The 11,686-nt window shown below is 47.7% G+C and overlaps 1 long non-coding RNA gene and 1 pseudogene across 1 annotated transcript; one reads left to right on the top strand and one right to left on the bottom strand.

The window, feature by feature from the left end:
* LOC143605723 (uncharacterized) lies at positions 1-943 on the top strand. The gene is made up of 3 exons (XR_013148600.1): positions 1-44; positions 433-492; positions 618-943. It is a non-coding gene; the product is annotated as an uncharacterized LOC143605723 (long non-coding RNA).
* A 484-nt stretch (positions 944-1,427) lies between these two features.
* On the bottom strand, positions 1,428-2,498 carry LOC143605722 (peroxidase 31 pseudogene; annotated as a pseudogene).
* Between the last annotated feature and the right edge of the window lie 9,188 nt (positions 2,499-11,686).

Raw genomic sequence — 11,686 nt, 5'->3', positions numbered from 1 at the left:
CAATGAGTGAAGCAGTTATTCCATCTATAACAAGTGCTCTAGAGGTAAATTTGAATTGTCTCCGACTTATTCCTTATTCGAAATGGTGCAGCTTTTATAACTATGCATTACAAGTAGAGGTGTACAAAACAGGCCTTTTTGCAAAATCGGTTCTGGCTATTAAGCCGAACCAGGTTGGTCAACCAAGAATAAAAGTTGGTTTGTAAAAAACCTGTTTAGGAGGAAAACTGTTTTTGGCATTGTTTTCAAATCGGGTCAGGTCCAAAACTGGTTTCATTGAATGAGACTACAAACTGGCAGGTTGAGTTGGTCCAAACCGGTTTTTTTTTTTTTGCTAAAGTGGGCCGGGTTATAAACTGGGTTGGCTGGCCCAGATTGGTTTCTTTGTACACCTCTAATTACAACTATGCATTCTTTGTTATTTTGTTTCAGGAGACAGATGACGTCTCAAATCTAAGAGTCCAAGTTCTTGAGGGTATTGCAAGTGTTGATGTGAGATTTTTTTTTAAATCTTTGAAGTGCCAGAAATAGATACTTTATATCTGTATCTCCATTACTCAGTGAGATGACATCTTTAATAGTTGAATGCAAACTGACCCATATTTGTTTCGCTTTAGTTAAAGAAGAAAACAACTGTGCAAGCTACAGGAGTGGCTTCTAATCTGGTTGAGATCTTACAAAATTCTGGATTCAAGTTACAGACACTGAGTTTGAGCTTTGATGATGATGCCAACTAAATATTCAATTCCGTTACGTCAATTTTCTTATTTATGAATCAAGAGCGTTCTAAATTTCACACCATCATAGTTAAGGTATCTTGAAAATTCTTGCTGATGTTGCTTTCAGGATGTCTTTACATTTGTAAGCAATAGGGTAATGAAACATATGTAGAGTTCATTTCACATTTTCACCCACAATGTTCCAGTTTTATTGTTGTATTTCTAGCTGATGGTGGGCACCTGTCCTGTTTTTCATTATGCAATTAAAGTTTATACCTTGTGCATGGATTATTGAATTGTTTTGAGATTAGAGGTAAGTTATGTGGAAAGTAGAGGCTAGAACATATTTATGCAGGGTTTGTTTAAGATAGTTTTATCACTTTATGACAGCAATGTATGGTTATGTAGGCTTAACCATCTAGTTTTAAAACATGGTGAGGTCTGTAGACGAATAAACCGAACGCAAATTGGGATTGCGTGTGCTGGTTCTTTTAACTTAAATGGACAAATGAGTGAACATGGTCAGTGACAAATGCAATGTCGTTTTCGTGTTCATTCAAGAATCCGTGTTTATGTTGATATCCTAAACGAACATAAATAAACACAAACGAGAACCAATTAAAAGTAATTGTTTTAGATAAATGGAAACATGATAACAACCCAAACTCAAAAATAGTTGACTTCATTCTCCGCTAATTACGGCACAAAAGTGATTCATTTAGTATAGAAATAATATAATGTTTAACATCCAAAAACCCAAAAACAATATGTATTAACCGAAACACCGACACCCGGTTCAGTTAAACGAGTCACACCGACGCCGAATCTCCCCACTCCGCCCGCTCTTCACACCAAGCAAACTCAACTTCTCAATCGCCCGCGCAAACGCCTCAAAGAATGCCTTCTGATCCCTGGCATACAACTCCACAAACGGCCTCGTCCGTTGATCCATCGCCATCGCCCTATCCGACCTCAAAACCCCCAACCCTTTAGGCAAATTCTTATAATACGAGTTATCGAAATCTCTAGGTGTTATTATGTCATTAAACACCGACAACGACGGGTTCTTCCGGTAGTCCGCACACGCGTTCCTTAAACCCGCAGCATACCTCGGGTTATAAGACGGGTCGGACCGTGACGTGGAATTCCGGTAATTATAAATATCCGAACTAATCTCGCTACAATGCGAGAAGCCAATCGTGTGGGCCCGGTCAACGCGACCATCTCCTGTACCGAAAACCCGACCCGTTTAAAAATGGTAATAATCTTACTCATCGACATTTTAGGCGTGGGGAGTGTGTTTTGCGCGCGTGAGGCGCGTGAGAGCAGCCCGTCTCTCCGACCAAGCCTGACGGTGTAAAACGGGCCGCCCATCATGGTGACGAGGTTGCGCGTGGCGACGGCGAGGATGTCGGCGCAGGAAACGACGCCCGGGCAGGCGAGTTCGAGTGCGGTTTTGGCGCGTACGACGACGTCGAAGGCGTCGCCGGGGAGAGAGAGGTTGATGTCGGCGTCACGCTCGGCTTTGTTGAAGGGTGTGGAGGAGATTAAGACGGAGGCGTCGCAGCCGTCGACGAGGCAGTCGTGGAAGAAGAGGCGGAGGGCGGCGCCGGCGGTGGTGGGTGAGGAGATCTGTTTGTTGGTGGTGGTGTCTTGCATGATTTGGTCGAATCTGGGGCATGTGGATTTGTAGAATGTGGCGGTGAGCTGTTGTTGGGAGTGAGAGACTGATAATAATGATAATAAGAAGATGAAGAGGAATGGTGGTGGTATTGCCATGGCCATGGCCATGGGTGTGGGTGAAGAGAGAGTGGTGATTGATGAGGGGTTTTATTATATGATGGGTATAGTAATAAGTATATTGCAATATTCGTTTTTGTTAAGCGATATAAATGTGGATTTACATTTTATTTAAACGAAAAATGTTGATTAATGTTGCATGTTATGAGGTTATAAAGTCAAATTGCGGGACTTGTTGTATTCTTTATTTTTATTTTTTAATTCATTTTCATAACATTAATCATTAATTCTGATATCTATTATAGTTGGAATAAAAAACTTTCTTTCAATTAATTTAATTCACTTTCCTTCTTATATATGATTGAATTCTGAACATTCCAATTGAAGAAACACTAACCAGACCCCGGGCAGATTACTGGTAACCTGGGGGTTAGATAGATGTTTCCCACGAGGGGTGAGACCCTGAGAAGATGGTTCTTCTGATAACCTGCAAAACAGATACCGTGAGCTTGTCACTAAGGGGGGGATTCCTCCTTGTGACCACCCTCCGGCGTGAGAATCAGACTAGATTGCTCTTTAAATATAAATGTATATTAAGAGATTGCTAGAGCAGATATCAGGTATAATATGATGATACAAGATGAGATATGATGGTCATACCATTTGGGGTATTTATAGCCGAAGGTAGGTTTCCAAGGAGGTGTGGCCGGCTGCAACAGTGTTCCTGTTCCGCCAACAGTGGCCTACGCACGTGCCCTGCTAGTAGTTGGTGGGTAGGCAGCGGCTGATAGTGACCAGGCCTGCTGTATACTATTCCTTTTCCACCAACTGCCGGCTACGCACGTGGTATGGCAGTAGTTGGTGAGTAGGCAGCGGCTAATAGTGACACAGTACAGGAGCATGCTGCTCGCCATACTGTGTCAGTAAGCTGTCGTCTCTTTAGTCAGATCTTTTTCCCATACCTCGTCAGGTACAGTACAGATCTTCCTGTATCGTACGGACTGGCTTATTTGGGCGGGAGTATTCCCCCTCCCGCCCTTGTGCGGGATTGTTCCCGGCTTTGCTCATTCCTTCAGGTGACACTGAGTGATTGAGAGCTAAATGCCTTGTGCGTGTAGCCTTGCTGCGCGGGTGGCCTTCCCTGATGGCTTGTATCCGAGGCTGCGGGGACAGGCGGAGTCCTTCACCATTGGGAGGCATTTCCTGCGGGACCAGCTTGCGTACTGCGCGTAAGGACGTCACGTCTCTGAGCATGGTTGGTCCTGCGGATCCAGTTGGTTTCTGCGCAGACGTTCCTCTTCAAGGTGAGTCTTGCGGGTCCAACTGGGCTCTGCTGGGACCTACCTCTTCAAGTTCCCCCAGTCCAATGTTCTTCTCATGAGTGTTTAATAAAGTGAGGTGAACTTTTGGACTTAAGCAAAGGGTTTTTGAAAAGGGTTTTTTAAGGTTTTCCATGGGGATTCCTCCCGCGGAAGTCCTTGTCACTTGCAGAAATTCCCGAGTTTCCTGCTTGGTCTTTGGGTATGATGCGGGCAGGTCTGTAACCTCCTCGCAAGTCAGGAGCGTTGAGTCCCACTTGTGTGGATTCTCCATGAGGTTTTGGTAGTTTTGAACATAGTGATCAATTATGTTAAAACCACCAATTCCATCCTGGAGCTTCAAACAACGTAGTTCTCGACGTTCCCGCTATGCGGGGATGTTATTTCCGTTTCCGCAAGCATTGCCCAGAAGATCCTTCTTGGTTTCAATTCCCAGCGAAGCGCTAGGTATGTGAAGGGTTTTGCCTTAACACTGTACCTGTGCTCGTCTTACGGTTACTTTACTTCCAAGGTTTTCCTGGCGTCAATTCCCTGCGGGTGCTAGGTATGTGAAGGGTTTTGCCTTTATACTGTACCCGCACCCGTCTTATAGTTACTTGGTTGCCGAGGTACTTGGCTTCAATTCCCTGCGGGTGCTAGGTATGTGAAGGGTTTTGCCTTAACACTGTACCCGCATCCGTCTTACGGTTACTTGTTCGCCAAGGTTTTCTTGGCTTCAATTCCCTGCGGGTGCTAGGTATGTGAAGGGTTTTGCCTTAACACTGTACCCGCATCCGTCTTACGGTTACTTGTTTGCCAAGGTTTTCTTGGCTTCAATTCCCTGCGGGTGTTAGGTATGTGAAGGGTTTTGCCTTTACACTGTACCCGCATCCGTCTTACGGTTACTTGTTTGCCAAGGTAAGGGGTATTTTCCCGCCTACTTTTTGATCTTTTTGGATTTTGAATTTTGAAATTCGAAGAGTTGGTGGAAAGAAGAACAGTCCAAAACTCTGAAACGTCGTGCGACGGTTTCTTCTGACTGTGTCAGATCGTGCAGGAAGTTATGGTGACGTGACAGTACATGGTCATTCCAGACGCTTTTTCAGGCGCGTGGGCGCGATTTTTCGGGCGCGTGGCCGCGAAATTAATGGTATGCGTCCTGTCAACAGCTGTTGCCAGCTTGCTTTTTGCCACGTGTCATAGTTTCATTGCACCTTCGTTTTCTCTCTCTTCCGCATTAATTTCATCGCATTAATTGCGATTAGTATATAAAGGGGTAGAGGGCTCTTTGTAATCCACACTTTCACTCTTCTCTTCATCTTTTTAAGCGATTTCCGGCGAATACTCCCCTTTTCGGGCAAGCATTCTCGCGAAATCGCTTTCTTCTTTCCTTCACAAGATGTCGTCTCGTGATGCTGAATCTGCAGCCGATGACAAGAGTACTGCTGGCGAGTGCCAGTGTGCTCTGCCTGGTGATCTGTACCGGTATGTTGTCAGGAAGTTCATGCTCGAGTCTCTCGAGCCTAAGTTTCCTGAACCCCATCAGACCGTGTACGATGCCCCCCGAGGCAAGATCGGGGTTTATGCTGCATTTTTTGTCTATGGGAATCTTAGGTTCCCATTGACAAAGTTTGTTTACCGTGTCCTTGAGAGGCATGGTGTTCATTTGACCGAGTTGCACCCCATGGCGATCGCCAAGATTCGCCACTTTGAGTGGGTGTGCCGGATACTGGGTGTTGAGCCCTATGTTGACCGCCTGATGACCTTCTATACTTGGAGGTGCATCCAGGGGTGGTACACCTTGACAACCCGGATTAAGGGTTTAAAGATCTGCGCGACCGAGCGCAGTCTTCGCTCGTGGAAGCGGGAGTTCTTCTTCATATCCGCTCGCGCCATCCCCATTGCCATGAAGTTTAAGAATGGGCAAGCTCTCCCAAGCCTTCACGCCTCCAGCTACCAGGAGGCGGAATGGTTCTCGAAGATATCTCGGGTCCAATCTCCGGTTTACCGGTTTGCGGAGTCCGGGATGGTGATGCTGGGGATGAGCCGAGTGTGGAAGGCTGCTGATGCGCACAAAATCCCAATCGTCCTCGAATACGGTTCGAACTCTGTTCCTTACGGTATGCTCTCTTTCTTTTTGTTGATTTTGAATTTCTTCTAACTTTTTTCCTGTTTATTTCAGAGGGGAACGACTTGCAGTCGCTCCTAAACCCGCGGGAGACTGACGGTCCCGCTCGGATGGGTACTCGCGCTCTGGACGAGAACGAGTTGCCCATCCTGGAACAAACGGCGGATCGGTTCGTGGAGGTCTATCCGCTAGGCCATGAGATCCTTAGCGCCCGTCGGCCAGGTAAGGCGCTATTCGACCCTGTACCCTTCAATGCTGAAACCTCTGCTGGAATTCCTCTAATCGTATGTTCTGATGAGGAATCCGCAGATGGTCCTCCGTTGGTGCGGAAGAAGAAGGCTGCCGGCGGGAAGGGGAAGGAGAAGGTGGCCTCCACAGCCGATCCAGCGCCTCGGTCTGACTCGGAGACCGAGAGCGAAGAGGTGGCGGGGAATCCCGGTGGTGATAAGACCACGGCTCCAGAGGTTATGACTGTCACCTCCGGAGAGCTAAAGAAGACGACGGTGATCGGCGCAAAAAGGCCGGCTCCATCGGGTCCGTCCCCGCCTCTCCGTACCTTTAGGCTCAAGAAAACCCGTAAGTACAACTTTAGCTTTTATCTTCATAGTTTAATATCGTTTTAACACTTGTCTTCTTTACGCAGGCGTGGATGTTGACGCATTCCAGGGTGGAGCGCAGGGGAGTACCTCCCCGCCAATGACGGTAGGCCCGGTCAGCCTACCTGAGGCGACGACCCAGGCGGCTGCGTCTGCGCCTGTTTCCACTGGTTCAGTTGTTCACTCCGTTGAGCCGACTGTTCCAGTTGTGATGACGTCACCGCCGGCTGTGAGTGCGATTTTTACAGCATCCTTCACCGAGCCGGCGGTAAGTTTTGCTGCGGATACCGCGGCGTCGACCGCGGCGGATGCTACCATGCCCTCGCCATCGGCAACAACGGCCGATCCATCAGGTACGCATGGGACTTCTCGCCGATCTCTGCTACCTTCCCATCTGCCTGACCTCTTGGATGGATTTCCCTTGGGTTCAGGTGATGGGTTCGGCGGCTATCGGCCTGTAATTGACCCTACAGGTGCGTAGGGTTCTTTTGGACCATTTTATATATATATTTTCTTTATCATCTTTTCCTAACTGCTTTGTGTTTTTTGCAGTGTCGGATTCCAATGAAGTGTATGTTCCACGATGGAACATACGCCGAGGAACAACCCTTCGAACCCCTGTGGAGTGCGTGGACTGGGCTCGTCACGCTACTCCCAGTGGTGCGTTGGGGGAAGCCATGGCTAGCTACCAAGAGGGTAGGCTTAGCAATGAGCTTCGGGTTCTCCTGGCCCGGATGCAGCCACGCGTCGAGCTGCTTTGTCGTGAAAACGACAAGTTAAAAGCAGCTCACGCTAAAGAAGTAGCTCAGGCGCGGGCTATCCGGGAGGAGAACCAAAAACTTTCCGCAGCGGCTGCGGATAAGGAGAAGGCCTTCAAGGCCCTCGAGGTTGAAGTTCAGGCTCGACTCGAGGCCCGTTCCAAGGCCGCCCAAGCTGTTAATGAACAGCTTCGGCTGGCTAAGGAAACTGCGAGGAACGCAACCGAGAGGGCCACCAAGGCTGAAGCTGTTGTTGAGCCTCTGCGCGTGGAGAATGAAGAACTTAAAGCCAAATTAGAGGCTCTCCAGCAGGCTCATGATGCCTTGGCGATGGAGGATGCTAAGAAGCTTCAAGAAATCTTGGACCAGAGGGGGGTGCTTGACCATACCGAGCGTAAGCTAAAGGGCGTCGAAGAGGCTGCGGCTAAAGAAGTGTTGCTTGCCAACCTCAACAAGAATGAAGCCGAACGCGCCCGTAACGAAGCTCAAGCTGCCCTCCAAGAGGCTCTGGTTGCCAAGGAATGGCTTCTTCGAGAAGCGTTGTCTCAGGTAAGTCTAATTTCATGTCTTCACGCTTTTCCTTATAAATAGAAAAGGTTCTGACACTTGTATTTTTCTTTGTAGGTTGTGCATCGGGTCTTCTCAGAGACATCTTACGACGATGCTATGAGCGCAGCCCTCAACGCTTCTCACGAGGATGGGGAAAAGGTCGGCTTCCTGCTTGGTCTAGGGTTCGTTGAGAAAGGCGTCCCGCCATCCAACTTCCCTTTGTACAATGTTGATACTGAAGCTGTTTACGACCAAGCAGTGAATCAGTACGCCGCCTTCCCGCATCCGGTGGTGGAGAAGGTGAATGAAGTTGCTGCTGCTGATGATGGGCTAGCTATCCTTAAGGCTTTCCTTGAACTGCCACGCTCTACTGATGGGGCTGGTCCAAGTGGAAGTGGCCCTGAAGCCTGATCCTGAAGATCCCTTCCCGCTGCTAGGATAGATTTAGCTTGTATAGATTTATTTTCTTGTAGGCGGGTAGTTACCCGGCCATTCTTGTAATGAATACTTATGAAATATAAATCTTTGTGCGGGTAAGACCGCTAATTTCGTTGGGTTCCTTGCTTTGTAAATGTTGTATGACTTGCATACTTTAGTTTAAATTAGCAATTTTCCAAGTGTTTAGAATAAGTTAACCTTTGAACATGGTAGATAGGTGTGAAGTTTTGCTTCCTCTTCCGTGATTGTGCGGGTAGGACCGTCACTTGCACGTAATAGGATGGCTAAACTTTACCATCTGACCTGCGTGTAGGTTTTCCTTATCTTTTGAGGATAAGTTAACCTTTGAACGTGGTAGATAGGTGTGAAGTTTTGCTTCCTCTTCCGTGATTGTGCGGGTAGGACCGTCACTTGCACGTAGTAGGATGGCTAAACTTTACCATCTGACCTGCGTGTAGGTTTTCCTCATCTTTTGAGGATAAGTTAACCTTTGAACGTGGTAGATAGGTGTGAAGTTTTGCTTCCTCTTCCGTGATTGTGCGGGTAGGACCGTCACTTGCACGTAGTAGGATGGCTAAACTTTACCATCTGACCTGCGTGTAGGTTTTCCTTATCTTTTGAGGATAAGTTAACCTTTGAACGTGGTAGATAGGTGTGAAGTTTTGCTTCCTCTTCCGTGATTGTGCGGGTAGGACCGTCACTTGCACGTAGTAGGATGGCTAAACTTTACCATCTGACCTGCGTGTAGGTTTTCCTTATCTTTTGAGGATAAGTTAACCTTTGAACGTGGTAGATAGGTGTGAAGTTTTGCTTCCTCTTTCGTGATTGTGCGGGTAGGACCGTCACTTGCACGTAGTAGGATGGCTAAACTTTACCATCTGACCTGCGTGTAGGTTTTCCTTATCTTTTTGTTAAAAATTGTCTTGAACCGTTCGACGCGCGGTTGTCAATAGGTTAGTGTTCAGTTCCCTTTTTCATGATTCATGCGGATAGACCGGCACTTTCATTTAATGGGAGGACTGAACTTTTCCCCTTCGACTGACCTGCGTGAAGGTTTGTCGTTTTTTGGGTTTATGCGGGTTTTGCCGCCTTCCCCACGCAACGACTTTCCACGTATTTATGCGGTGAAAACCGGCATGTCCGTGTTGATAGTTCATAAAAATGTAAAATCATCAGCGTCAATGTTTTAAGGAGAATCGTTTCCATTAGAAGTGGCTCTTGGCCTTTTCTTTACAAATTTGGAATTGATTTACATGCAAACTGTGTAAATGAGCTCCCTTCCATGTTGCTGGGATGGGAGTGCCATCGAGCCGATACGCACCTGGTTCGGGATCTCGTTCTTTACGCAGCATGTAGTCTCCACATTGAAGCTTGAATTTTATTCGTGTTTTCCCCAGCTGGGGTTCTACACGCATCAGCCTGCTCAGCGTTCATTGCGCCACGAGGTGCGCGAGCGTCCCATCTCTGACGAATGCTTCGACCATGTCCTTCACGTCTATGCATTCTTCGGTGTTGTGGCCTTTCGTCCTGTGAAAGTCACAGTATTTGCTCCGATCAGCATTGTGACGATGTCGGATTATTTGAGGCTTTGGCCATGGGAGCTCCTCTGTGGCGAATATCTCGGTGACGCTTTTGGTGAGCGGAGTCCATCTGGAGTTCTTGGACTGTACGTTATCCCTTCCGCCTAACCGATGCTGCAAGCCGGATGAGGTGTCAAAGTTTACCCTTGACTGCCAAATGCCTAGCTTCCGCTTTTTGTTTAATCGGGCGGTAAGGACATTCTCTTCCCTTGTTTTCTGGGTGTAGAGGTTTGTGCTCTGTGGGAGATCTCTACCCAGTTGCTTTTCCGTTTCCGCAAAGCGTTTAGCTGCTGTCATGATGGCATCCCATGTGGATGGCATGCCATCTTTACCCGTTAAGGTGCGGATGAGCTCTGGGTCGTTCGCGCCCTGAATAAAGGCAGCGCGAACAAGATCTTCGCTGATGTTACCCAGACTTAGCTTCTTCGAGTTGAAGCGAGTGATGAAGTCCAGCAAAGATTCATCTTTCTCCCGAATGCATTTGAGGATTGTCCATTGCTCCTCGGTATACTTTCTTTGCTGGCTGAAGTGTTGGCTGAACTTCTGTTGGAAGTCAGCCCAGTCGTAGATGTGGTTGACCGGTAGACGATCGAACCACGCTCTAGCAGCCCCGACCAGCGTCATTTGGAACATGTAACACCATGTAGGTTCCGTCCAACTACTGACGGTTGCCCCCCGCTATGAACCTGTTCAAATGATCGTCTGGGTCGGATATACCATCATATGTGCCTATGCTGGACATTTGTTTGGCACTTTTAGGGGCGATTGCTTCCGCAATGTCCCTTGCAAATTTGGATGTTCCCGCATTTGCAACGTTTGGTCTGAATGTTTTGGAGAAGTCTCGTGGACTTCCACCTGTGCTTTTTGGTTTGAAGGCTTGTCCAAAATGCCTTTTCAGTTGGGAATCCGTTTCCTTACGCTTCCCTTTTGCCCTATGGCGAGGGTTCGCGTCGGAGTCGGATTCCTCCGAGTCATCCAAGTAATCTTCGAATTCGTCAGCCTGTTGGACGGAACGCAAGCGTTCGTCCAACTCAGCTTGGAATTCCCTCTGACGCGCCTTCGCCCATGCCTTAACTTCGTCGAGTGTTTGGCGGGGGAGTCTTGTTCTTTTCTCTAATTGGGTATCGGTGATTCCTAGTGAGCGATTATTTACTGCACTTGCCCCAGCTTGGGTAACTGGGGTAGTGTTCGTAAAATTTACTTCACTTGCCCCGGCTTGGGTAGCCGAGGTAGTGTTTGTAAAAACTGTGTTGCTGGTATTCCCCCCAGTAGCTGGGGTTGTGGTTACCGGAGTTTCTTTAACCATCTTAGAAGTTTGAAAAAACTGGAGAAGAATAAAGTTCTAGCTTTATGCACGGATGGCGCCAATGAAGAAACACTAACCAGACCCCGGGCAGATTACTGGTAACCTGGGGGTTAGATAGATGTTTCCCACGAGGGGTGAGACCCTGAGAAGATGGTTCTTCTGATAACCTGCAAAACAGATACCGTGAGCTTGTCACTGAGAAGGGGGGGATTCCTCCTTGTGACCACCCTCCGGCGTGAGAATCAGACTAGATTGCTCTTTAAATATAAATGTATATTAAGAGATTGCTAGAGCAGATATCAGGTATAATATGATGATACAAGATGAGATATGATGGTCATACCATTTGGGGTATTTATAGCCGAAGGTAGGTTTCCAAGGAGGTGTGGCCGGCTGCAACAGTGTTCCTGTTCCACCAACAGTGGCCTACGCACGTGCCCTGCTAGTAGTTGGTGGGTAGGCAGCGGCTGATAGTGACCAGGCCTGCTGTATACTATTCCTTTTCCACCAACTGCCGGCTACGCACGTGGTATGGCAGTAGTTGGTGAGTAGGCAGCGGCTAATAGTGACACAG

The sequence above is a fragment of the Bidens hawaiensis genome, unplaced genomic scaffold (assembly GCF_021521415.1).
Source record: "Bidens hawaiensis isolate Kalapana, Puna unplaced genomic scaffold, B.hawaiensis_p1.1 tig00070936_1, whole genome shotgun sequence".
NCBI classification, from domain to species: Eukaryota; Viridiplantae; Streptophyta; class Magnoliopsida; order Asterales; family Asteraceae; genus Bidens; species Bidens hawaiensis.
Note: the sequence above shows the minus strand (reverse complement) of the source record. Positions and strands in the feature narration are given on the sequence as shown.